The sequence below is a fragment of the Sarcophilus harrisii genome, chromosome 2, assembly GCF_902635505.1.
Source record: "Sarcophilus harrisii chromosome 2, mSarHar1.11, whole genome shotgun sequence".
Lineage (NCBI taxonomy): Eukaryota > Metazoa > Chordata > Mammalia > Dasyuromorphia > Dasyuridae > Sarcophilus > Sarcophilus harrisii.
Genome location: NC_045427.1, coordinates 603,461,465 through 603,488,419, shown reverse-complemented (window position 1 = coordinate 603,488,419; position 26,955 = coordinate 603,461,465). Strand labels below are relative to the sequence as shown.

The window sequence follows — 26,955 nt, the reverse complement described above, 5'->3', positions numbered from 1 at the left end:
CTGAGGAAAGATCTAGTCCTTCTTGCCTCTGAATTATCTATAGCAAACTATTAATAAAAGCTTGGTGAAGTGGAATGAGTAATGATCTAGGACTCAGAAGACTTGGACAAAGCTACTAATCTTCCTAGAAATCAATTTTTTTTTCATTTATTTCTCTAAAAGGAAAGAGTTAAAAAAAAAAAAAAAAAAAAAAAAAAAAAGGATCCCTGAAGTAAACGGATCATAATGGAAGGAAATTGAAAGGACCTCTCTAGCTATAGATATCAATGACTTCTATGTCTCTAGGTAGAGAGAATCAGGATCATTAAGCCCAAGTCATTGCTAAAAACAAAACAAAACAAAGCAAAAAAACAAACAACAAAAATATTTCTTCCATTACATAATCAAAGGCCAGGTGGTGCTACAGTAGATTGAGTGTCAGGCCTGGAGTAAGGAAGATTCAACTTTGTGAGTTCAAATCTGGTCTCAGACAATTAATTATATGTCTGGACAAGTTACTTAACCTTGTTTGCCTTTTTCATCATCTATAAAATGATCTGGAAAAGTAAATGACAAACCACCTTTTTTTTTTTTTTTTTGCCAAGAAAACTGCAAAGTAGTGTCACAAAGAGTCAGACATAATTGCAAAAACAGCTAACAGCTGTAAAATATACCTGAGAAGTCACCCAGTCTTTGCTTGAATACTTCTAAAGGAAGGGAACCCACTACCAGAGGCAGGCTGTTCCATTTCAGGGATAGCAATAATTGGGCAAAATTTTGGGTTTATTTTCATTTATTTGTTTGTTTGTTTTTTAACAGTAAGCCTACATTAATCTCTGCACCTTCCTCATTGGGTTTAGTTCTGCCCTTTAGAGACAAGTAGAATGCATCTCAACCCACTACCCCAAACCAACCACGGAAGAGAGGCTGAGGAAACAGGATTTTGTGATACTCTCTAACTGAAGTGTTTCCCAGAATTAGCATCACCATCACTATTTAGGTCTGGGAAAGAAAGAAAGCTTCTGGAAGAATCAACCCCTCAGCCAAATCGGGAGGGAGGAGGGGAGAAGGAAAGTCAGCAAGTCACAGATTTAGAAAGTATTGAACACTGATGGGTTATGGAGTGTAAGAAAAGACTGCCTATTCTCACTGGGGGACCACTCAGAGTCATTTGTTGCTATTATCTCCTTGACACCAGTGTGAAGCTCCTCCAATTTCTGTGGTCCTTTTATATTTGTCTCCAATTCAAGGTCAGCAACTATCTAGAGGAAACCCAATTGTATGATTAGAGTCTGGAAAAGAATAGAAAGAAGATTTATGAGAAAATCACCCTTCAATTGATTGCCTCTAAAATCACTTTTCAAAGCATTTAGGAGTTCCATAGGACCTTTATATTTTCTACCCAGACAGTATTAATCTGCAGCAGCCTGCTATAGAAGAAAGAATTCTAGATTAGGAGTGAGGAAACTGATTCTTATTTAGAGATATAAGTAAGGAGCTTTTTCTCTTGGCACACAAAATTTGTGGGGATAGTGGGCAGAACACATGAAGTGCAGAAAATGGTCCAAATGCTGTTGTTTTGGGAAGGGGATTGTCTGACTTTCCACCCAACAAGACTGATTTCAGGGAAGGTGCCCCAGAATGTAAGGTGGAGACAAAGTGCCGGGATGAGTCCTAGTTCACTGCAAGAGAAAGGGGGCTTTCCAAAAGGAAAAAATTAACTGTTTTCCTTATTAATGTCCCAAAGCCATCCCATTTAGGATTTTAGTTGTAATTCTGTCACCGATTTTTCAAAAGCCAAAGTTCCCTCTCAAGTCCTCATATCCTTATCTATACAAAGAAAGGCTGAAACAAGGTGATTTCTAAGGACCCTTACATTTCTGTATCTATGATCCCTTTCTGAGTTACAGTTTCTTCATCTATAAAATTAAGAAGGTAGGCTCGGTGACCTCCAAAGCCATTTTTAGCTCCAGCTTTTTCTGAACAACATCACACTCTCCAGAAGTAAAAAATACCATCCTCATTTTGTGGATAGGCAAATCTAAACTCCAAACCAGCAAAAAATTTTGATAAGGTGATCCAGCATTCAGTTAACATTCAAACACTGTGCCTTCTAAGTTCAGAGTACTTTGTTAATTAATAGCAGCTGACAAGTCTATAGTACTAAAAAGTTTGCAAAGTCCTTTGCATATATGGTTTCATTTAAACCTCACAAAAAGATATTACATCCCCATTTTTCAAATGAGGAAGCCAAAGTTCATATAGAGCTAATGGTGCCATGATCCCACAGCTAGCAAATGTCAAAGGCAACTCTTCCTGATTTCCAAACTCAATGCACATACTATCCAATATTCTGTACCTGTTTATGTTAAGCATGGGAAGGAAAGAAAGGGGAAAGTTTTTACTTCTTGCAGCCACATTCTTTGCAGCAAATAAAATAAATTGCTTCTATTTACTATACTAATAGATATACCTTGAAAGGGAGCAGCAATAGACACATTCATTAGGACAATACATAGAGAAGCCCAGGAATCCTTGAAACTAATCATAACCTTCCATCACCGCATTAGCTGTGAAGCCCTCCCCAGAGAGATCATGAACATCTATTCTATTAATGAAAAGGATTTGCTGGATGGGCCATGCAGCAGCTTGTCAGAAAAGATCGGAGATTACATGCCAGGTGTTCCAAAAAACATCCTTCAAACCAAGTCAAGCATGGGATGCCTCTGGGGAGAAAAATTAAAAATCTATAGAATCGCCTTCAGAACTAAGATTTGGTTTCCCCTCTTTAATAAGGAATTTAAAAGGCCTCAGAAAAGACTGAGCTTAGTATTATAATCTTCCATATGGGGACTCTGTCCATTCAGTACACAGCTCCACATGGAGGATGATTTATTATATTATTAATTTCTTCCTATGGGAGCATCCTCTGTCAATGTGCAGGGAAACTAAACTAAGTCATTAATCATGGAGGCATACCTCTTTAGAGTCAATTGTTTGGGAAAAAAAATCAGGTGGGTCCATTTAACTTTCTCCCTCCAACGCCATTTTGTTGTTGCTCAAGCATGTCTAACTCTTTGTAATTCTGTGGACCATACTATCCATGAGGTTTTCTTAGCAAAGATACTGGAGTGGTTTGCCATTTCTTTCTCCAGGAGATTTAAGGCACACAGGGTTAAGTGACTTGCTCAGGGTCACATAGCTAATAAGTGTCTGAGGTCAGATTTGAACTTAGGTCTTCCTGACATCAGATACGAAGCTCTATCGGCATACTTCTGGCTGCCTCGTTGTCCATTTAATTCTTTGTGTTATAAAAGAAGAAACACTGATTCAAAAGACTTGGATTCTAATTCCAGCTTTGTTTCTAAACTACTGTGTAACAGATTTCATTTCTCTGAACCTCAATTTGCTCATTTGTAAAAATGAAGAGGTTGGGTCAAAGACCCAAGATTCCCATAATCATAGATTTAGAACTGGAAGGAATCAGAGAGATTGTCCCCCCCAACTCTCTCATTATACAGGTGGAGAAACAAAGACCCCAAAAAGGTGAGGGGCTTGTTCAGGGTCACACAAGGAGTGAGCAAAACAGTGAGACCTGAACCCAGGTTCCCTGAATCCAAATGAATCACTGTTTGCCATTTCATATGCGGGCTGAAACAATGACAGAGAATAACAATGAATTTCTCTAACAATAGAGAAAACCATGAATTCAGTAATAGAACAGACAATAGGTAGAACAATATAGATGAGGAGAGAATACACCTGGTTATTCAGCTGTAATAACTACTATAAAAACCAGCCAAGTTACCACAGTCTAAGCCAGAAGCAAAAGCCCTGGCACCTGGGACAAGGGCAAAGTCTGACTCCCCTGCTTATAGGAAATTCAAGTGGGTTTCTTGTCAACTTCTTCTCTTCCTCCCCCTAGGAATATTGTCTCCTCATCTCTTGAAAGAAGAAAATCTCTTCCCAAGTCTCTATCCACTGCTGACATTAATCACAAAAATAAAGGTTTAAATGGCTGTTGTATTTCCTATTGATTAATCCATTGCTAGCTATAAAAGGGCAAATGGATACACTCAGAATGCAAAGGACTTGATCTTTGACCACTTTTGTCTAAAGGCCTGAGAGGAATGGATCCTTGTTTGTCCTTATCCAAATGAACAAGCTTAATAGCAAAGGTCTTATTGTTTCACTAAAAATGAGGGGACTTGGAGCTAACTCCCTTTGGTAGGCAGAGAAAAATACAGCATCCAGCAGCCCCAGCATTTCAAACCTCACCATTATACTAGTCATCTCCCAATAGTTTCTGGCAATCTCCTCCCATTCTTTGTTTGTTATTTTGGTTTGAGGCAGTTAGGGTTAAGTGGCTGGCCCAGGATCACAATCTTATCCATTCTGACCATCTTGTAAGATCTGAAACCTAAAGAAGGCAATATTTTTGGATCAGACCTATTACTCTAGACACCACCCCCTGTCCTCCTATTATGTGACATTCAAAATGGATTTTCTCCTACTTTTCATCCCTAGAAGTCTCTTTCATGTCAGGGAAATCTGTATCAGCAAACTGATGAATTTTGGAACAAGTTCTGATCAGTTTTTTACTCGATTGATATATCAATGACAGATCTTACAGTGCAATAAAGGGTCACATAGGCAAAAAAACAGAAAATGAGCCATAGCTATAGGGATATAATGAGTTACTAACAACTGATGTTATCTCCCATAATATCTGTAAAAATCAGCAGCAGGAAAACTGGGAACTAATCATCTGGTCTGGTTGATTGTCCCTGATTAAGCAAGGCAGGTGATGATTGAAATAAACTTTTCCAATGTATATTGCACCTGCTTATAAAAAGAAAATGGAGTGTACAAAGACATTTTATTACTCTGAAACTGGACTCGAAATTATATGAGAACATGTGAAATCGCATCTAAAGTTTTGTTATTAACTAATGATTATAAAACTGAAAAGTTAAATTTATTGTACTTGAATGAATGTACTTTGTCTTGTCTTAGTTTCTTTGATTTAAATGTCTAAATTATGTCTCCTTAAAATGTGTTGGACTATAATTCATACTATTGGGCTTTGGGGGCCATTACTGTATTATAGGGGTTGATGATATGTAACATGTTCATTATTTTATAGAATCATCTATATTAGTTTTATAATTTAAGTGATAATTAGATAATTTTAATAACTGTATGTTTTGCAAACTATTAAAAAATTTCAGTGATGCTTCAAAAAGAGAGAGAAAGAAAAAGAAAGAAAGGAAGAAAGGAAGGGAGAAAGGGAGAAGGGGGGGAGAGAGAGAGAGAGAGAGAGAGAAGGAAGGGAGGAAGGAAGAAAAGAAGGAAGGAAGGAAGGAAGGAAGGAAGGAAGGAAGGAAGGAAGGAAGGAAGGAAGGAAGGAAGGAAGGAAGGAAGGAAGGAAGGAAGGAAGGAAGAGAAAACTGTTTTCTTTTCCTTCTGGATCATTCATAGCTTCTTGTGAAATAGGGGATTCCTAACCCATTGCATTGGAACTACTTTGTCTCCAGATGCTTCACTCTTGCCTTTGCTGTTGCTTAGAATCACAGGGTCTCCCCTAAAATTAGAAAATACTAGATATTTCCTCTGGAGCCCAAATAATTGTGGGGTTCCCCTCTTCCTGTACTTTGTACTTACTTTGTATTTTGTACAATCTTTGTACAATGCCTAAGTATGGGAACTATAATTGTTCGGGTCCCAGGCATAATCTTGGGTTTAACTATGCTGACCTTAATGCAAGCTGTTTAGTCCCATCTCGAAGTTATTGGGATTAAGAAAATTTTCCTTGCTCTTGAATCAGAAGTGACATGTCCATTAGCTTACTTCTTTTCCATCTCATTGAGGTCAATAGTATGTTTATGTAGGCTAGATGGAAAATAACAAAAGCTCAGGGAGTGTTCCAGGTCACAATCTTCAAACTACTAGTTACAGACCGGAAATACTTTACTATATAGTCACATTTCCCTGTAACTCTGATTCAGAAAGGTTATCATTTGTGTAGTACATAGTATACTGAGTGAAAAATAAGCCGGAGATTGGTAACTTCACTTTTCTGAACCTGTTTCTTTATTTGTAGGAGGACATTTAAGGGATGTTAGAAAAAAACATTAAGTAACATTTAAGAAGATTTATAATAGGAATGAGGATGTCACAGATAAAAAAAGCATCACCAATTTTCAGATGAATTGCAAAATGAACTTCCTCTATGTTAAATTTGACCATAAGGAGGTTCTTTGGGCAAGGTTATATCTTTAATATGCTATAAAGAAAATAGCACATAAACAATGCTTAACAAATTTTCTTCTTTCAAGGCCCATTTCAGGTACTATCCTATTCATTAATTTTTTTTTTTCCTGATCTGCCCCTAGCAAAAAATTTCTCCACTCTGGAATCTCTCATGCTACATTTTTAAAGCTTTCCTATGTGCTAAATCATACTCTAACTCATATTATAGTTATTTCTTTATGATTTTACCCTACTAGCTCCTTTAAGAAAAGGATGGTATTTATCATCTATATGTCTGACACATAATAAACACGTTACATTTGTTGAATTGGATTGTTCAATAATAATCCTAGTCAACAATACTAAAGGTAATAACCTTTATATAGTATTTTGTTGTTGTTTCATTGTTTTAGTCATGCCCAAGTTTCCATGATTCCATTTTGAGATTCTTTGTCAAAGATACTGGAAGGATTTATCATTTCATTTTCCAGATCTTTTTGTAGATAAGAAAACTGAGGCAAATAGAGTTAAATGATTTACCCAGTTAATAAGTGCCTGAAGCTGAATTTGAATTTGGGAAGATATGTCTTCTTGATTCCAAGCCCAGTGTTCTACCCACTTCACTACCTAGCTGCTCCTATGCATAGAAAGAGAACATAGTCCTTGTCATGATGAATTTCTATAAAATAAAGCTATTCAAAATACACTAAACATAGTCGGACCAATGGCTTTCAATCTGAAGCAGAGAGATCTCATGGAAAGCTTAATGGAGTATAAAATTTGGAAGTGATGGTGGTACAGTGGGTCAGAACGTGTTCTATGCCGAGTCCTTTTATTCATATCCAACTCTCTATGACCCTTTTGGGGTTTTCTTGCCAAAGCTACTGGAGTGATGTGCCATTTGCTTTCCTAGATCATTTTATGGATGAAAAACTGAAGCAAACAGGCTTAAGTGACTTTTCCAGAGTCATATAGCTAATAAGTATCTGAGGTCAAATTTGAATTTGTATTATGAATGCTTTCTAAATATTATTTGATAACAATCTGGGATAATCCAAAGAACTAAGGGGTAGCCCCATGTCTCCTATCATCCCACTAATGGGAAACAACATTATGATGGTAGAAATAGTCCTGATTTGGAAGTCTGAAGGTCTGGGCTCAAGCTTTTTAATTGTATAAATGATTAGAACTCCCAGATTTTGTCAGTCAACAAGCATTTATTAACTATTTCTCTCAATTTTCTTATCTGTCCAATGGAGTGATGATTGTAAGAAATGGATGGGCATTTATTTGGTTCCCACAGTTAAGAAAATTAAATTGGAGAAATGAAATTTAAATTAGAAAACTGAAACCCACAAGGACATCAAACAATAATCAAAGGTGGAGATTATATTCCCCCCAAAAGAAGTAAACTCCTTGGGGGCAAGGACTGACTTTTGTATTCAGGAGTAGTGGTTTGAGATTTAAAAAGAATCTTTGATTCTTTGCCCTTTGTTCCCTTCACTTATCTTCCCCCTATCAGAATGGAAATTCCTTCAGGACAGGTACTAGCTCTGTAATGAGGGATAGAGATTCATATCATGTCATTCCTCTAACTTCCACTTAAGGAGAAATCATGGGAAGGAGTTGTACTTCAGAATAGGAAATAAGTGCTGCCAGGTGTTTAGACTCACCTAAGCACCCATTCTTGCAAGAATGTAAAATAAAATCTTTCCTGCATTCTTCAAGGAATCAGTAAAGTTTTTGGTAAGATATTTTGCTTCTTACAACGATCTAAAAAATTCAAATCAATAAGCATTTATTAAGGGCCTATTCTATGCCAGACACCATACTTAATTCTGTGGCTACAAAAACCAAAAATGAAAACAGCTTTTACCTTCAACTTCAAACTACAAAGATTTCTCTAGGACAGGGCTTCTTAAAACCTTTCCATTCACAACCCCTTTTGACTTGAGAAATTTTTATATGGCCCCAGATAATATGGGTATATAAAATAGTGTACAAATCAAGCATTTACCGATAATAAATCCTCATTTTTCAACCCTCACATTCAATTACATGATCCCCACATAGGGCAGTGACCTACAATTTAAGAAGCTTTGCTCTAGATGACTTATTGTTTGTTGAACAATATGTTCAATATATTGTTGAAATTATTGGTGAAAATATATACATATATATTTTTTAACTAGTATTGTTCTCCATTCATCAATAGTGGGATAAAGATATAGGTTTGAAACCAAGATGACCTTGCTTCATATTCCACCTTGGACACACAAGTGACTGTGAGAACCTGGGAAAGTCTTATGCTCTCTCAGTGCTTTAGGCCAGTAGTCAAACTCAAATAGAATATAAAGATCCCTGCAGCCACACATTGACTTAGAAATCTACTTGGTCACAGCATTTTTGTTTTATTGTAGTTTTATTTATTTTAAAAAATCTTCCACAATGACATTTTAACATGGTTCTGGCAGCACACTGGGGAATGTCTGTGGCTGATTTGACACTTCTGCTCTAGAAAACTCTCCTAGACACTAGGTTAGAATATTGCTGGTCTGCCTTGGTAAGCATATTCCTCACTTGGGAGTTCTCAGTAAATATAAAATTACAGAATCAGTCCTTATGCCGATTAGAGCTATTTAAAAGAAGAAAAAAAAAAAAAAAACAACTGTAAAAATACTGCTTGAAAGTAAATGAATTTATTTTTTAAGAGTTAAGCAGAAGTTAATATTTAGGTTTTTCAGTTAGAAGAATGTTTATAAATGATCCAAGCTCACATGTTTTTATAATTCATATAAATTTGTAAGGACTCTAGGACACCAGATTATTTCTGTCATAATAATTACAAAAATGTTTTTAATTTATGCTTTTATGTATTTTCTTTCTTCGCTTTCTCCTCCTTCTCTCTCTGTCTCTGCCTCTCTCTCTCTCCTTCTCTCTCTCTTCCCAAGAAAGTAACTAGACTTTTCATGTGCCTACTTGCTGATATCTCATCCCTTGGGTCTAGTTGCTGCTTTTTAATGAGCCCAACTTTTAGGTCTCTTATACTTTAAAAAAAAAAGAAGAAGAAGAAGAAGAAGAAACTCAGTAAAGCTTGCTGTTAATGAATTGTCAAATCTATTCAAGCTTTTGAAGTTCAGAAAGCAGGAATGTTAAGGAAGTGTAATCATGGTTTGATAAGTAATTACATTACTGCCAGACCTGTTGTAGTTGCTAGGAAAAACCATAAGCAACCTTCCTGTAGGAGCAAACTAATTCTGCTTCCCCAGATACATGAAAGACTCGCTAATTAATTAATATCCTTGGGAAATATTCAGGATCCGAGATGTTGAGATGTTATTTCCTGCTTTGCTTCTGTCCTCCAAACCCTTACTCTTTGTTGAATCTCCTTTAGGATGGACAGGGGATGACTTTTGCCATCCCTTTCCTACAGCTACTTTTTCGCCACTTTTTCAAGTAGTTCAGATGTGGAGAAAGAGTGTAAAAGTCCTTGTGAGGTGAAATCGTGTTATGGTTCTAGCCATATCATATCAAACATACCCATTCTCTGATACCTATGATAGGGAAGCCTTATTTTACCAGACCCCCCCAGGCCACCTCCACACCATACTGTTGGCCAGTTATTTCTTTCTCCTTACAGGGTTGTCTTCTCCATTATAATTAAAGTCTTTAAGGACAAGGATTGTCTTGTTTGCTTGAAAGTATAGGGACAATTCTTAGCCTATGCCTGTCACATAATAAACACTTAATAAATGCATTCTCTACCTGTCTAGACGGCTAGGTGGCTCATTGCATAGAAAACTGGCCTTGGACTCAGGAAGCCCTCAGTTTGCAATCTTGTCTTGGACACTGACCAGCTGTGTGATTCCAGGCAAGTTACATAACTGCTGTCTGCCTCAATTTCCTCATGTGAAAAATGGGGATAATAAGATCTACCTCACATGGGTATTGTGAAGATAAATGAAATCGACAGATGTTTTACAAAACTTGAACACAGCACCAGCTAATATTATTATCTACCTATTTGACCATCTTTCAAGTTCTAGATTACATTCAGGAATAATGTTCCATCTATCTATCTATTGTATAATCTGTCCTATTATTTTATATATCTGTCTTTTATCTATCATTTATCTATACATCTATCTTTAATCTATCATTTATCTATTTACCTATCTATCCATATTTCAAGGTCTAGATCACATCCTGGAACAAAGCTCTATCTATCTCTCTATCTCTCTATCAAGGTCTTCCTCATGTCCTGCATAGTACCAGGTACATAGAATAATTACACTTAAAATAAGCTTGTTGATTGATTGACATTGCATCTCCTCCTTGAAGCCTTTCAAAAGTACTCTAGTGCTAATATTCTCCAAATAATCATAAAACAAGGACTAAAGGTCAGTCTTTTTGCTTTGGTTTTTTTCCATCTTCAACATTTTCGGAGGACTGGTCCTAACAGCCCAGTTCTGAAATTCTGAAAGAAATTCGACCGCCCAATATGCATATATATATATGGAAGTTCAGAATAGAAAATCATTCCGGACTGCTGCTATTTGATGTCGGGAACGCACCCCTAAAACTTTGGCGGGGGGGGCGTACGTTGGGATGCTGCTCACAATGCCCCCAAGCTGTCTGCAAGATGAGCAGCTGCTGGAAACCGACCAGTTTTCAGATTTCGTGGTTCACCCAGACTCTTGCCCGGGCTGAGGTGGGGAAATTAGACCTTCTCCTGGGAGATAGATTTTTAAAGAAACACGCTTTCTAGCTTCTGCTAGAGACCCTAGAGCGGCGGTCCTCAAAGGGTAGCCCAAAGAATGGTTGGGGTCTCTGAAACCCTTCCAGAGCGTCTACAAATTCAAAATCATTTTTTGTTTCTAATACAGTAAATAGCTATAAATATAACCCATGGGAACAAAAACTCTCGGAACATCAGATCCTCGATAGTTTTTTAGCAACATGAAGATACTGAGAACAAAGGTTTGAGAACCACTGCCCTAGAGCTTGAAAGGGCTTTATTTTGGCCTGCCTTTTAAAACCTCTCCGGTCTTTGAGATAGCACCTGGAAGGGAGAAGCCACAGTCCGGGTTTTCCTATCCCGGAGCCTGGGGAGGGGAGGGTGGGAGGGAACTGCAGCTGACTCCGCTCACTCCCGCTGCGCTCTCTTCCCGCCCCCAGGAGCTCGGGTGAGGGGAGGAGAGGGGCGGGATTAGGGGCAGGAGACCCTCGAGCCCCACCCCCAGAGGCCCGGGCTCCTCCCCCAGCTCTAGATCCAGAGCGGGGAGGGGCAGCTAGAGGATTTGGGAGCCTGGAGAAGGAGGAGGAGGAGGAGGAGGAGGAAGAGGAGGAGGAGCAGTGTGAGTAGCAGCTGCACGAGGGGGAGGGAGAGGGGGCGAAGGGAGGGGGCTTGCTCCTGGTGCTTGGAACTGCCCGGGAAATGGAGGCTGGGACCCCGGGCTTAGGCTGCAGCGCTCCCTCATCCCGGGGATCCTGCCCCTTCCCGGGGCTTTGCAGAGGTGATGAGGAGGTCAGCAGGGGCAGGAGGACAGACAGCTCCCTGGGGCTGCTCCCCTCCCCGCCGTGGGCCTCAGCGTGCAGTTGTGTCCCACGGAGGGGCGGCCGCGGCCAGCCCGGGCTCTCAGGACTTGCCGGTCCCGCGGAGGTCAGCGGGAGCCAGCCCCGGCCCAGGGGAGCCAGCCCCGGCCCAGGGGAGCCAGGACAGGTGCGTGCGGAGGGCGCGTGCATCCCGCCAAGCCGCTGTTTATGAGCAGTTCTTATTTACCGGGAGTACCACGGCCCTGGGCGCCCCGACCCCGCACGGGTGCTGCGACCTGATAAAGCCTGCGTGGCGCGGACTTGGCTCCGTTTATCGGAGGCCAGGCGGCGGGACGAAGCTGTAATCTGCTGCTGTCAGGTGGGCGGCAGGACGGAGCTCCGCGCCCCCCGGCATCCGCGCCCCCTACGCGCTCTCTGTAGCCCCGTCCTGCCTGTCCCACCCGTCCCTTTCTACTGCAGGGAGAACGCACCAGGACTGGGAGAGCAGAGGGAGGCTCTTGGAGTCAGGTGTCTCCTTCCCTGGAACTGACTCCATTACCTCCCAGAACAACCAACTTCCAGCCATATTCCGAGCTTCTGGTAGGGGACCTTGTAGGATTGATTTCAAAGCTTTCAGAGAAGTTATAGCAATGAGAAGGAAAATAATAGTGTGGCTCTTTCTGGACTGCCCGGTAGTCACGGGCAAAAAGCAATTGTTGCTCCCACCCCCTGCAAAGAGTAGGGGGTAGTTTTTCTCTCCATGACTCCGTGTGATGAGGTGGATGATGGTGTCCGATTCTGTCTCAGCCTTGACCTTAGGCTGAGAGCCTTCTGGGAAGAACTTGTCAGGAAACTTTCCTTTTCTCCCTTCTAGAATGAACCTGCCCTTGGAATCCATGCCTCCCTTGGACCAAGGCTGTTCCCAAGAGCCAGCAATAAGACTTCATTCATCCGTTTGATAATTCATTCCACACACATTGATTGAGGTCCTGCTGCACTGAGGCACCACTAGTATATAATAATTAGACACTGAGAGTGGCCATCAATAAGACTGGGCCCTTGTCCTTTAAGCGTTTATTGTCTAGTAGGAGCAATAGGACGGATAGGAGGAGCACTGACTATGGTTACAGCTGAGTACCCATGCCTGTCAGCTTATCTGACAATCAATTTTAATAACTGGCCTTTATAGAACTTTAAATTTGCAAAGGACCCCATGTAAATTATCCACTTTGAATCTCACAGCTTGTGAGGTAGGTGTAACAGGTTTTGCCTCTGATTTTAAGATAAGGAAACAGCCTGAAAAAAATAATTGATTTGCCTATTATCATACAGCTGATGTGTGTGTGTGTGGGTGAATGGGGGGGAGTCTAAGTCTCCCTGATTCCCCGGTGGAACATGATTCACAAGGCTGGATTGTCTCTATTCCATCTACCAGAACTCTCATGCTTTAATAAACAATTTTTGCATCATAAATTCCTCTAAATCAATTTAAAAATAAACTTCAAATAAGCTTATTTATAAATAGGAGGCTCTCTTTGAGGAATGAGGACAGTAATTGCTGAGTTATCAGGACACAGATTGAAGCAGAATAGCAGAAATTTTATTTGGCAAATTGCTGCCTTAGGCCTCATCCTTTAGTTTCTCTGGCTTCACAGAAACCACAGTCGCTTCAAATAGGATCACTGCTTCTAACTCAGAAGATAAGCACTCCCAAGAAGTTGTGTTGTAAGGCTGGAAATCTCCTGAAATACAAAACACCAGATATTTTATATACATATATATATATATATATATAAATTTTCACCAACTGTGTTGTATTTGCACTACAAGAAGGAAAACATTATTGGGATCCTGGGGATAGGTATATTTGTAGGTAGACTCCAGTACAGTTCTGGTCAGTTATATTCGGTGGAGAGGAGAGACTGGAAAAAAAATTGTTATTGCAGAATAATTTATTCTTCTTAACACTCAAGTGACTCAAAATGTAAATAAAAAGTAAGCCCAGAGATGAGAAGCTCAACTAAAATGGGATGAAAACATTCCCAAGAGTGTCTCTGAGAGAATCAAAGGAATAAAAGCTAAAAACTAATTAGGGGGGAAAGGCTGTAAGTAACTAAGCCTTGGGAAGCAGAGTGTTTTTAGGTATTTTCATAACTCTAATTGAATTTCCATTAATACTCATAATGGACCTCGCTTCGTTAGAAAGGTGGGAGACTACAGATATAGACTTATGTCTATTGTCAGACTAAGTTGCTATGTTAGTTTGGCTGAACTGTCTCTTCATCCTCCATCCTTTATATTGTGTTACAAAGGATGACTCAGTGAGTAGGATTGAGGGATTGAATATATTCAGAAATGGAGATGATTACAAATAAAAGATACAATGCAATTGATTTTTTAAAGGATTCATAATATTAACAAAGATTGTATATGATATTAACTGCTATAGAATACATGCCATACCCTGAAAGAATGTGTTGGGTTTTATATTTGTTGGGAGAGAGAAATAATAAAGAAAATTCTAGGGGGACTAGTCAATCTGTGTGTGCAGACAGACAGAAGAGGAAATAGGTACTGAAAGTAAACCTTGGTCAACCATGAGAGAGCACCCATAAAGGGATCCCTATACTATACAATAGGATATTTAGGGAAGTTCTGTTCTTTCTCATTTTGGAGATTGTCGTTTACTGCAGTTTTAAAGCTCTGTATTTGTGTGTTAGTGACTCTTCTGTCTTGCCTATTCAAGTTCAGAATTTCCTCCCCTTTTCTTCTTTTAAGATAAAAAAAAAAGTTTGAGTTTATATATGGTATGTTCCTCACTACAAACCTCGGAGGTGAGTGGTATAAGGCTAGCTAAAGATTGCAGTGGATAGAGTGCAGGGACAGAAGTCAAAGGAATATATCTTCCTGAGTTCAAATCTTGCATCAGATAACTGCACAGCAGATTAAAAAAAAAGAAAAGAAAGAAAGAAAAGAAAAGCTCTCTCCATGCTCACTTGAACATACTCTTTTACAAGCTTATACATCACCTAGGAGAGGAGGACATGCACAGAGGGAATAATATTAAGAGACAACATTTCTAGAGCCCCTGGGACCTGGCCATTCATACTCTAGTGCTGAAGAGTTGCTGATATCTTTTGGTGAGGTCATTATCCTTGTAGTTATATAAATTACCTCAGGTTTTCATGTCTCTGCTCTCTATGGAGAGTCTCTTATGGTGTCTTAGTTGCTGAATCACTCTCTGTTTTTATTTTTGTACTCTGCTGCCATTTGCTAAGGTGCAATGATTAGAAAACCTCTCCCTGACAAGGATGGGCTGGCAACTCATATACTTGGTCCTTAAGTCTATGCATCACCACTTTTATCTTTACACTTAGGTAACCTACAAAAGCCTGACACAGTACCTCCAGGCTAAGTTTATTTATTCTTATTTCAGGTCCTGATTTTAAATCTGTGGTGCAGACAACTATCTGATGTAAACGTAGAAAATTCTTCATAATTCCAGTTTAACCCCTGATGGGAATCATATGTCCTTAAGGTCTAGGAATTCTGCCAAGAAAAAAAAAAATCTATAAGTCTGTATGGAAGCTGAGACCACAATGCCTCCTTCCCTCCCTTCCAACATCTTCCTAGATTGAAAATGAATAGAAGATAAAAAGACAAGTATAGTAAATAGTCATTCCATTTCATCCTCCTAGCCCCTGCTTCTGAGTTTATCATATCCACACATGTGTATACATATACACATATATGTATGTTCATATATACATATGTATGTGCATGCATCAAAAATTAAAATATGGAATATTTTTAAAATATATGTTCCATACATTTTGTAAGTTTCTTTGTTACTGTTGTTGATTCTAGCAACAAACAAAAAAACTCCCTGACTTTTGTTGTATTCTGAATTGTCACTGTATCCCTATTAGAGAAAGCAGGTGTAATAAAAGCATCCTTAGTCTGAAAGTCTGGGAACCAGGATTCTGGTCCTGTGAGTCTCTCAGCTTGAGTTTCTTCAAGTTAAGAAGCATTTATGAAGCACCTACCACATTCTAGGCACTGGATTAAATGCTGGAGATACGAAGAAAAAGAAAAGATAGTCCCTTCTCTCAAGAAGCTCATAGTCTAGTGGGGGAAACACCAGGTAAACAACTCTGTACAAACAAGATATTTGCAGGATTAATTGGTTATAATCTTAAAGAGAAGGCAGTGATATCTAAGAAAAGGCTTCTTCTGGAAAGGGGGCTTATACTTAGAAATTGAAGGAAGGGAAGGAAACCAAAAGCCAACGAGGAGAGAGAGTTCCAGGCATGGGGGAACAGTCAGAGAAATTGGACAGAGTAAAGAGATGAAGTGTCTTGTTTGCAGAGTCCTGTGATACCGGCCACAGTGATCATAGAGCACGTGGGGAACTTGGGAGAGGTCTAAGAAGGTTGGAAAGATAGGAGAGAGCCATATTATAAAGGGTGTTAAAAGCTGGAATATTTTAATTTAATTCTGGAAATGACAGAAGGTGCTGGAATATACTATGTATCTATGCTAGAACAATGAGTGCTCGGGCTAGATAATATTTAGAGTCCTTTGCAGGCTTTAACTTTCTAAGATTCAAACAAGAAAAGGATATTTGCTGTTTTTTTGAATGACCTTAAATTCATGCAAGGATAAGTATGAGCGCATTGGACTTGAAATCAGAAAGACCAGAATTTGTATCTTTTTTTGTATCTGTTTTCACTTTCACTTTGTGATCTTGTGATCCTGACAAAATCATTTAATTCTTTTCAGCCTCAGTTCCCTCATCTGTAAAATGAGAATAATAACAATCCCTGCTTCATAGAGTATTTATGAAGATCAAATAAAATGAGGATGTAAAATACTTAGCAAACCTTTGAGCACTAGATAAATGTGTGCTATTATTTATACTACTTAAAATCTGTGTCTCCACCTTTTGTATTCCAGTCATGGGCTTTAAGAAATTAAAAGATTAAAGCCCTGATGGCCTATAAAACCTTCAGACAGAAAAGAAAGATTCTATTTTGTTATTGTGTTCTGCTTACTTAAACCTAAAAGAAAAGTTAAATGTTTTAGGAAGATTTTTTTTTAAATAGATGTTTACATAATAAAATTTAGATGTAACACTGTTAGCCAGAAAATTCTCTAAATGAGAACTCTTCCTTTACAGAGCTTTCCTCTAAATTGAAGTTTTAATGTACTTCATTGCTTCTGAAAGAAAAAGAGATCATATTAACATTTTTTTGATCTGTAGTTCTCAATTTTTAATAATTCATTACTTTCCTGTTACTCCTATTATATACTTGAAGGTGAAGGAAGATCTGAGTGAGTCTCTTCAGCTGAAGTTGGCTGAAAATAGAATATAAGAACCAAATCTTTTATCAGAGGAACAATGCTGGCCTTCTTAAAGTACTTCTCCTACTAGGGCAAAGGACAAATGTGTTTCCAGCTGGGCATTTGCTACTGGGTACAAAGTCAGACAGTTCCAAGTTTTGTGTCATGACTTGGCATTAACATCTGGCTTTCATCTATAATATCCACATCTAGGGAGTCCCATGTGGAAGTCAGACTGAATCTGGAATATGGTAGATATTCCGGGGTTTTAAAGTTTATTTTTTTCCATTAACAAACATTTATTTTCTCTCTCATTTCTCCCTCTCTTCCCCACCCCCATTAAAAGATTAAAAAACAAAAAACCCTTATAACAAATAGGAATGAATAGTCAATGAAAACAATTCTCCACATTGGCTATGTCCAAAAACATGATTTGTCTCATTCTAAATCTTGAATCCATCATTATTCTATCAGGAGATTGGTAGCAGGCTTTATCCCTTATCTTTTGGAATGGTAGTTGATTGTTACATTAATCAAAGTTCTAAAGTTTTACAAGGTTATTTGTCTTAAAAGTATTATTGTTATATAGATTGTTCTCCTGGTTCTGCTCACTTTGTATCAGTTCATACAAGTCTTTTAAAATAAGATTCCCTTTATCATTTCTTAAGGCTTAACAATATTTTATTATTATTAAGTTGTTAATTCTTATTAATATTATTATTAATAAAATAATAATATAATTTATTTATTATTATTAATATTCTATTACCACAAGGAATAAAGAAAGGTGAAAAGGAGCTATATGTACAAAGATATTTATAGCAGCTCTTTTTGTAGTAGCAAAGAATTGGAATGCATGTTCATCAACTGAGGAATGGATGAATGAACTATAGAATAACAATATAGTGGATGGCCAGTACATTTTTAAAAGGACTGGGGTTGATAACTGTAACATATCCAGAAGAGGACAAATAACAGGGTGATAGAGAACATTGAGTTCATGCTATTATGGCCATCCATTAAGGAAAGTGGGGATATCTATCCTAGTGAAAAGACTTAATAGAATAAATGATAATTGTCTTTCATGTAGAAGAAAGAGTTGATTTGTTCTACTTGATGGCAGAGAGCAATCCCAAAGTGATAAATGAGCTGATCAAGGAGGTCATAGATTCCCTTTATTAGCACATTTCACATAGAGGCTGGGTGGCCACTTTTTGAGAATATTGTAAAGTGAATTTGGGGGTATAAACTGTACCAGATGGCCTTTGAGGTATCTTTCAAAGGAAGAAGTGAGATGGGGTAGCTAGGTGGCAAAGTGGATGGAAACCAGCCTCAGATGATTGATTTTTAATAGTTGTGTGGCCCTGGGCAAGTCATTTAAATCTGATTGCCTCAAAAAAAGAGAGAAAAAAATGACAGAAGGGAATAAGCATTTATATAACTGTCCCAATGAGATTTATACTATTTATACTTGCCAGCTGCCCTTTGTTGTCTTAGATGAATTCTTGGAGACAGAGTGATAGAGAGGAGGAGAGGAATGAATTGGGTTACTACCTGTGTGATCTTGGACAAGGCAAATTCAAATCAACATCTACACTTGTGGTAAACAAAATAAAGATATTCCTGAACTCAGGGATCTTATGTTCTCTCAAGGTCTTTGCTTTCTTTTCTGCAAAATGAGTTTCACAATAATTGGTCCAAGATCTTCCATCTCTAGGAAGTGAGTAGTTCTAGAAATAAGCTCTAGTTCCATCACTGAAATTTACCAGCACATCCTTCATCCTGCTCTCCTTCATTTTATTCCTTTGTACAATACAGACAATACCTACCTCACAGGGGGATTATAAAGATAATGTTTTACTAAACCTTAAGGCAAATAATGCCTTTTGTTAGAGGAACCTGAATCTGAGTCTGTCCCTATGTAATCCGATTGTCACAGGGGATCCGGAAGCATGTCAATTAGGTGGTATTCAGGATATGTCTCTCTCTTCTGGGGAACACAAGTTTCTTCAAACTCTAGCCTTTTTTTTTACTCCTAGCCACTCATTATAACCAGAGTTGCCTCAAGGTAAAAGTGGACCTGTCCCAGCAAATCAGGAGAGGAGTCTATCATTGCTGCTTTAACATCCTTGCAGATACCTGCTGTGGGATACCTGTTTGTAAGGTTTATTCAAAGCCAACTATGATTTGGACTAGTTTTCTTCCATGTGCCCTCTGGAGCTAGATAGAACTGATGTTTATTCTGTTAATTTTTACGTTTGCAAGCTTGTGTGGTTCTGTTTGGTTCCTCCCAAGAGGGGACAGATTATTTTAAGGAATGAATGAAGCTTCTTGCGGCTACCTTGAGGTTAAGTTAAGGCCATTCTTATACCAAGGGCAACCAGCCTTCTGCATTGAACGCAAGAAGTAGATAGGCGGGGGCAGCTAGGTAGGACAATGGATAGAACACCAGCCCTGGAGTCAGGAGAACCTGAATTGAAATCCAGCCTCAGATACTTGATACTTAATAGTTATGTGATCCTGGGCAAGTCACTTAACCCCACTGTTTCCCCTCAAAATAAAAATCATTAGATGCTCATTTGCTAGGATGCTGAGTAGGGTTTTTGAGAGGCAGCAGACCAGCTTTGGAGTCAGGAAGACCTCAGCATTCAAGTCTTGCCAGTGATACAGACTTGATATGTAAAAATTCTTTAACTTCTCATTGCCCTCTGGGAAACTTTATAATATTATATCTCTTAGAACAGTGGGTTGCCATTCTCTTTTGACAAAGGGACAATTACTGCCCTGATAAAATCACAAGTAAAACAAAAACCTAAATAAAATTAAATTAAAGGTATCAAAATACCCTGAAGGTTAAACTCCCTTGCACAGTCTCTCTTTCCAGGAGACAGAGGTAGAATGGCTAGTCTAAAAGAGACCCTTTCTCACTATTGAGTGTTTTAATTTCTCTTACAATTTTATAACTAACAGGTGTCAATAGCATATTAAAGTTTATAAATGTTTTATAACATACTATGTCATTAGGCAGCTAGCTGGCACAGAGATAGAGTGCTAGATTTAGAAACAGGATGACTGAGTTCAAAACTAGATACAGATACTCATTTTGTAACCCTAAGCAAGTCAGTAAACTTCGCTCAGTTTCCATTTTTTCATCTGTTTGATGGGAATAATAATTTCACTCACATTATGACTCCCAGTAAGAAGTAAATGGAATAACATAGATAAAGCATTTTTGTAAAGCAGAAGGTAGCTATTATTATTATTATTATTATTATTATTATTTACTCAAGCTTCAGATATATAAGAGAAGTCATACAAGTATTATTATCTCCATTGTTAGAGATGGCTACAACACTAAGATCCTAGATTTAGAACTGTGGAATAGGAATAGGGGTAGAGAAATTTTGTAGGCCAATTTTATTTTATTTTATTTTTTAATCCAGAATAATTAAATATATTGCCCAGGGTCACAGAAGTAATAAATAAGTGGCAAAGCTAGAATTGGAACTCAGATCTTCTAACTTCAAATTCTGCAGTTCTTCCTCCCAAGATTAAGTCATTTGTCCAGTAGGCAACTAGGTTAAGACTCAGAACTCCTGAGTCCAAATCCAGTATTCTACCTTTTCCTTTCCTTCCTTTCTTCAAAACTTCCCTGAAAACATTTGACTATAAGATCAGTAATTGTTTGCTAAATATGCATGCTTATTTTGATGAGACCCATTTACTTCCTTCCAGTTAGGAAGCTGGGAAATGACTTAAAAAAAATCCCAAAACTATAACTGGAAGAGCAGAGAACACAGTGAGGTAGAAGAAAGATTGCTTACCCAAGATAGGAGGCTGCCTAGTGCAGCCCAGGTGGCATGAATTGGCTTCCCAAATGGCACCAAACCCAAAATATGTGCATATTTTCTCTTTTTTAGGAAGAGAACTCGTTCATTTTTCTTTTCAGAGAGAAATGAACATCTTCTACTTCCCCTCAGTAAATCAAAGGGTCTTATTCTTAGAGATATCCTTGATTTTCTAATCCTTTGTTCTTGTAAAATATTAACATTTTTTAAGATGGCAATTAAAAAGCCAGTATTTATATATGAATGTACATACATGTTTTTGTATTTGTGTGAGTACATATATAAATATAATGCACATACATACACACATAATTATTTATGCATACACACACACACACACACACACACACACACACACACCCCTATTTACCACTCCTTTATTTATTTTCTCTTCTTAACAAAACATCTAGAGCCAGAGCCAGCAAATTCCCATGCCCAGATATGTGGTTCATTGATTTTGTAATCACAAATTTGCTGGTTAGTGACCAAGACCAATTGTTGGATCCAATGACTGGTTCCACACAATGCCTGCCCTGGTCATATGCCTTAGGCCTGTTGGAATGCTCTGGAGTCTCATCAGGGATTAAGGAAGCAGGAGTCCTTTTTCTCAAGGACCTTCTCTATAGGAATTCTTTTGGTTTCCCTGAAAGATTATTGTTTTGATGCTACAAAAAATTTGGGTCTCTTTGATATAACTACTCTCTTCACTGGTGCACATTATAAATCAAGCCATGTGTTTTCTTGTCTGTCATAAATCACCAGTTGGGGATCTACTCCAGGTTTCCCCATGCTTTAAAACAAAGTTTCTTGATCCTAGTATCTCCTCTTTCTACAAGAAACATTCTCTTTCCTAGCTAAATTCTTAGAAAATGCAAGATTCTCATTACCCTTCCACTTATCTTCCCTTTATATTCAGACTTCTCAACTTAATTAATATGCAATTGAAATTGATCTTTCCAAAGTTATCAATTATATATAAAATATGTGTGTATGTATGTATAAAATCTTAATCATCAACATGGTGGCTCCTTATCCTTCATGACTTCTCTATAGCATTTGACACTGTTAACTCTTTTCTATGGGTTTGTACGCAATTGCTATTTTTCTTGGTTCTTCTTACCTGCTTATTCCTTCTCAATCTCCTTTGCTACTGTACCATTCATATGTGATACAATAACTGTAGGGATACCTCAAATACACCAACTTCTCTTTTTTCTACATACTCTTTCGTTTGGCATCCCCACAAAGTCCCGTGGGTTTTATTATTGGCCTTATGATAATTCCAATGTCTATTGATTCAATCCTAATTACTCTACTGAGTTTCCAACTCAAATCATCAATTGCCAATTGAATATTTGTTCAATTGATTTGTAGACTTCTCAAATTCATCATGTCCAAAATAGAACTCACATTCTTTCCTCCTAAACTTGCCCCTCTTCTGAAATTGCCTATTTCTGCCAAGGACAACACCTCTTTTTTGTCAAGCATACTTCTTATTCCTCACTGTCCCTCACCTTACAAAAAGCAACCTAATGGCAAGCCTTCTCAATTCTACCTCTATGATATCTCTTCTATCTGTTCCCCTATAAACACTAACCACCTGTGGTTCAGGCTCTCATCATTTCTTACCTGAATAATGGTAATAGCTTCCTAAGTGATCTCTCTCCCTTAAATCTCCTAAATCCTTCCTTCACACAAGTGCCAAAGTGATTTTTCCTCAATTAAGGATAAATCTAACTATATATGTCTCTATTACATCTAAGATCAAGTACAAGTTTTTCCTTTAGAGGCAAGTACAAGTTTTTCCTTTAAAGTATTTTATAACCTGGTTCTGACCTCTCTTTCCAGGTTTATTATTATCTATACCAGATTTGATGGTCCAATCTGGCCTTGTTGTTGTTTTTCTCAAATAATACTATCCCCCTACGCTGTGCTCTCCATATGTAGAATCCATTCCCTCTTCTCCCTTATCCCTTAGAATACCTAGGAGAAGGAGGATTGGGGAACAGGATGGGTCACAGGAATATGAGTCATGATTTTTATCTGATTCAACAAAGTGACTTTCATCCATATGTCAAAAGCCACTCGAGATTCTTTGAAAAAGGTAATAGCAATAATTTTGTTTGATCCCTTTAAAATGAAGCAAAGCAGGGAAGCATATTCACTGAAGCCATTTGCTACTGTCATGAAGAATGTCTCCTAGGTGTTTTTGCTTGCATTCCCTCCTACCCATTGCATGGAGTCCAATCATATTGCAATGACTCCTAAATGAGATCTATACCCGCTCAAAAGAATTTCAGCACTTTTGCTCAAGAGGAGTTTACAATCTAATTAGGACGATTCAATATAGACATATCTCAGATACATACAAAATAGATACAAGGTGAGAAGGTAAAGAGAAAGGTATTTGGAAAAGGCTTAATTTATTAGAAAGTATTTAAGCCAGTCTTTGAAGGAAACACCTTCCCAACCTAGACATCCGAATAAAGCTTGGGGAATAGGGAGGATGTGGAGAAGGGTTATTGAAATGTGTTTTATACTTGCTGTAATGGGAAATTTAAGGAACAGGGTCTCTGTTAGTCTCTTGAGCTTCTCAGAGAAAAGATGCTATATAAATGCAAAATAGTAATACAATCAACCAATATTTTTCATGGAATTATAATCACATAAGGATCTTATAAGTAGAAACTGAGGAATTGTAGATCCAGACAATTAGCATTTAACAGAAATGGATAGTTTACAGTATGATTTAGGTTTGAAAAGTCATTTTGTGTTGTACACAGTAACAGTAATATTGTTCAATGAATTGTGAATGATTTAGTTATTCTAGGCAATACAGTGATCCAAAGCAATCCCAAAGGACTAATGATGAAACATGCTATCCATCTTAAAAGAAAGAAGTGATATTGATTGAACATATACTAAAAAATGTTATTCTTCATTTTCTTTCATTTTTTTGTCTTGTACAAAATAACTAACATGAATTACATAACAGCACATGTATAATCTTTATCTGATTGCTTACTGTTTCTCTGAGGGAGGAAGAGAAGGATAGAATTTGAATTTTAAAACTTTAAATAAAAATGTTTAAATACTAAAACGAAGAAAAAGGGGAAAAAAAGAAAAGTCATTTTGAGAATCTCAGATTTGAGGAAGGAGGGAGAATGGTAATAGGGAGGAGTTCTTTCCAAGTTGAGCTATCTCTTCTTTCCTCTAAAATCTGTACTTTTAAGAAAGTTTTTCTTAATTGAGTCTTACTAACAACTCTTTTCCAGATGGAGAGAACAGCCAACGGGAATTGAGACAAAAATCTCCCTAGATCTGCATTCATTTCCTTAGCTTAGAGCTCTAGTTATTCATAGCAAGTGGAGACCTTTCTCTAGGGATTTGGGAAGTTCTCCAAAAGGAATTTAAGTATGACTGTTCTGTATTTTTCTTTTTTGGTCAATTGGGGCTGTGGCTCAGAAACCCTGTTTACTTTTTGAGATGTCATGTTTTTCAAATGCATCCTCTTCAAAACCAACCGAGGTTACTATCTTCTTTCCTAAAACTGTTCTGATTTCTGACCTTTTTCTGTTTGTCACATCACCAGTCTCATATTTGAAACCTTATTATCTTAAATACTTTGCTTTCCTTTACCTCCCTCATTAAGTAATTACAAAGTCCTGTAAATTCTCCTTATACAAACTTTTTCAGTCTGTTTCCATTAATACCATCCCAGACACTCATCATCATTTTTGATGACTGTATAAAAGTTTATTAAAAGGTTTTCTTTTCCCTTACCCCTCCATTATGTCCTTCATAACATTTCTGGACTGGTTGGGTTGTTGTCCATTATGCTCAACGAAGACCAAAATGATATCATTATGTAGGATCAAGGTACAGTATGTCTAACTGTGGCAGATCAGTCAAATACAAGCTCAGAAGACTATATCCCAGGTTGGCATAAAAATAGTCCATATGAACATTTGGAGTGAAGATGTCTAAATTGGAGTGTCTTGCTTTTCTTTTGATAAAGCTACTACAATTCAGATTTGCTTGTAGAACACAGCCCTTTTGATACAGGCATAACATGCTGGATCAATCCTGTTGCACTCTATATTTTATGACTAGATGTGCTTATGGTACTCTTCTACTCAGAAATCTTCAGTGATTCCCTATTGTCTATCAAGTGAAAATTCAAAACCTTTCATCACTCCATAAACTTTCCAGCTTATATCAAACCAGCCCCTACTAGTTACTCAATGGTCTAGCCAAACAAGACTATTCTCTGTCCTTTAAACATTTCCTGAACTTTCCTGCTTCCGGGTCTTTGTTCAAATTGATCTACCTGATGCCCATCAATTGGGAATAACTGAATAAGCTGTGATATATGAAAATAATATTATTGTTATATAAAAATAATAAACAAGGAACCAGGAATACATTATACACAATAACAGCAAGCATATGCGATGATCAACTATGAAAGACTTGGTTCTTCTAAGTGGTTCAGTGATCCAAAGCAATCCCAATAGACTTTGGACAAAAAATTCCATCTGCATCCAGAAAAAGGACTGAGATTGAATGTAAATCTGCATACTATGTTCACTTCTTTTTTCTGTTTTTTTTCCTCTTCCATGATTTTCCCTCTTTGTTATGATTTTTCTCTCCTGACATAATTCATAAACCAATGTGTATTAAAAGAAATTTTTTAAAAAATTGATCTACCTGCTTAAAATACCCTTTCCTCTCTTTCACTCTCTACCAATTTTAGACCTAATCTTCAGTGACTGGCTAAAATGATATGTCTTTCATTCTGTCTTCCTTGATTTCCCTTTCCAGTAGTGATCTTTTCTTCCTTGGATCTCATATGGCACTTTGTTTTGTACTTCTCTAATGCACATGTCATGTTATTTTGTATTGTAGCTCAATGTATTTATAAATGTATGTATATTATGTAGGTAGATATGTATATAGTGCTTTGCAAAATTCAGAATTATATGTTATTCACTTCATTCTTCTTATCTTTTTCAATGTACTTCAGAAAAAAAATAGTCCTAAAATGATCATTATCCTGCTGTTACCCTTTTAGAGCTAATACTCTGTGGACTATTGTAGGTAGATAAAATATCTGCTCTTTGTTATGGAATAAAAGTATTAGGGTAAAAGCTTCTCTAGATTCGCAGAAAGCTTTTTCAGGACAAGTCTAGTAGCAGATAAGACAGCAGGGGTTGAGAAATACTTGTTCCCTCCTGATTTTGATATTTTTCTGCTGTGTCTATATATTGAAAATTTTTCATTCTTCATAGCTTGGAGATTGAGTATTTGCTGTGGCCATATCTATTAAAAACATTATTCTTATACTTTATAGATCAATATATCTGCAAGATTGTAGACAACAACTTTGTGATAATGCCTCAGGACTAGTATACTTTATTTGTTGAATTCTCAGGAATATTTTGAATTTTTGGGGGGACATGGACATGTCATCTACTTGTCTTTGAAGGATGTCTTTTGATGTGTAATTTTAGCCAAAAGGTTTTTGTTTTGCTAGTTATTCAGTAAATACTAAATTTTCATAATCCAGTGTGTTGTATTGCACAGTTTCTGCCATTTCTTGGAATGCATGCAAGTCAGTTCTTTGAGAATAACTCTTCTATAATTTCTGGCATCAGTGACCTACTTCTGAATTGTCATCATATTAACTCTCCATCCTATATAAATCTACATGACTCAACCATTTGTTTGACATTACTTTGTTGACTTATTATTGGTTGAATTTATGTGTATGTCACCCAGAAGGTTTTTGATTTCACACTTGATTACCCTTTTAGTTGTGTTCAACAAGTCAAAGCTGTGTTCCTATTGTCAGCCTTTATTATTGCTCAACAAATGGTGTATGCTTGTTTAAAGAGTATTTCTATAAGTATTTAACTTGTTTATTACATACGCCAAGAATTATTCACATTTCCAATATTTATCTTTCAATTAAATTAGCTAGGTAGTGCAGTAGATA

General features: G+C 37.5%; 1 protein-coding gene across 1 annotated transcript in view; it reads left to right on the top strand.

The window, feature by feature from the left end:
• The first annotated feature begins 11,497 nt into the window (after positions 1-11,497).
• Positions 11,498-26,955, top strand: part of PRXL2A (peroxiredoxin like 2A) — a 51,955-nt gene continuing 36,497 nt past the window's right edge. Inside the window, exon 1 of the mRNA XM_031956366.1 lies at positions 11,498-11,588. The gene's annotated coding sequence lies outside the window, so the exon portion shown is untranslated. The remainder of the gene's footprint in view (positions 11,589-26,955) is intronic.